This window comes from Chinchilla lanigera, unplaced genomic scaffold (genome assembly GCF_000276665.1).
Source record: "Chinchilla lanigera isolate Chin_1 unplaced genomic scaffold, ChiLan1.0 scaffold00123, whole genome shotgun sequence".
NCBI lineage: Eukaryota > Metazoa > Chordata > Mammalia > Rodentia > Chinchillidae > Chinchilla > Chinchilla lanigera.
The window spans coordinates 3,322,523-3,323,941 of NW_004955524.1; the positions used below are offsets into that span (position 1 = coordinate 3,322,523).

Below are 1,419 nucleotides of genomic sequence, written 5' to 3' on the forward strand. Positions count from 1 at the left end.
CGTGGCCCCCGCCCGGGCGCCGCCTCGCGTCTGCCCCTTGGGTTTCCCTGCCGCCCCGCCCCGCCCCGCCCAGGTGTCGCCTCCGGCCTCGCAGATCCCCTACGGCTCCCTCCCCACGCCTGGGCGCCCACACTGGACCCACAGGCCACCTAGGGGTGCTCCTTACCGAACCCCACTCCCCCCGCCTCAGTTTCCCCAGCCGGGCCCCTCCAACGCCCTTGTGAACCCAGCCCGGATGCGGCGTTTCCCGAACACCTACTAAGTGCCTGGCCCTTCTGTGAGCCTCCTGGTGAAATCCGACTCACCTCTCCTTAGCAGGGGCTGAGTCTGACGCCCCCGGGGGCGCCCACTGCCCTGGTCTGACGGTAGCCCCAGCCTCCCTGACCCTCTGGTTCTTGGGTCCTGCGGTCCCCAAGTCCGCCCCTCCCCATCCCGTGCCGCTCCCTCAGGAGTCCGGAAGTTGGGTTTGGATTCTGCGTGCGTCCTGGGAGCCCCGTGGCTCCCCAAGAGGCTCCGGACGGCGTCACCCAGTGTCCCCCAAACCCTCCACCCCATGCTGCCCCGGGAGCCTCCGCCACCAAATCCAGGGTCTTCATCTGTTGTTTTGTTTTTTTTTGTTTGTTGTTTTTTTGAGACAGAGGCTCACTATGTAGCCCAGGCTGGCCTCGAACTTGTGGTGATCCTCCTGCCTCAGCCTCCCAGGTGCTGAGATTACAAGTGTGTGCCACCAGGCCCTGCTGGAGGTCCTCCTTGGGCCCAGGGCTCCCCATCTGGACTTACCTATGGCTCCATCCCTCTGCACTGTGTGGCCCTGGGCAAGTGGCTCTGCCCGCTAAGCCTCGGTTCCCCCTCCCGCCTCCACCCTGCCCTGGCCGTGTTGTGACGTCAGCTTGCAGTTTATACCACAGGCCTTGCACACAGCGGGTGCGCAACTGGAGCGCCGGGACAGGCGGACAACCCCTCAGCCGCGTCACCGCCCACGCGGGGCGGGCTCCAGAGTCTCAGTTATCTGCTGCGGCCTTCTGGCCAGGGCCAGGCCGCGTCCTCCGCCGGGCGGCTGCAGATGCGCTGGCATCGCCGGCTCCGAGGAGCTGGCCCCAGCTGAGGGCGGCTCCAGGCAAGTGCAGTCTCAGTCACAGTCACAGAACTGCCGTCCTCCGGGCCCCGGGCGCTGCGCCCCCGTGTGCGGCTCACGCACAGGCTTCACTGGACCGGTGAGGACCTCTCCCCAGTGCTCCGCACCGCAGGGGCCAGGCGCAGTGCTCCGCCGGCGACCGGAGGACGCCCCTCGGTCCGGGTCCAGCCAGGCCCAGCTCCTGGTCCTGAGCCCCAGGGGACTGCTGGGCTCCTGGGACAGTCGCGCAAGTGGCAGCCAGGCCACGTGATGGCCAAGATGGGGTGCGGGGGGCGGGGCGGGCG

General features: G+C 68.4%; 1 protein-coding gene across 1 annotated transcript in view; it reads right to left on the reverse strand.

Moving 5' to 3' along the window:
- Positions 1–665: 665 nt before the first annotated feature.
- Positions 666–1,419, reverse strand: part of Kcnn1 (potassium channel, calcium activated intermediate/small conductance subfamily N alpha, member 1) — a gene marked incomplete in the record, with an annotated part of 21,134 nt that continues 20,380 nt past the window's right edge. The window contains 1 exon segment of the mRNA XM_013507269.1: positions 666–1,419.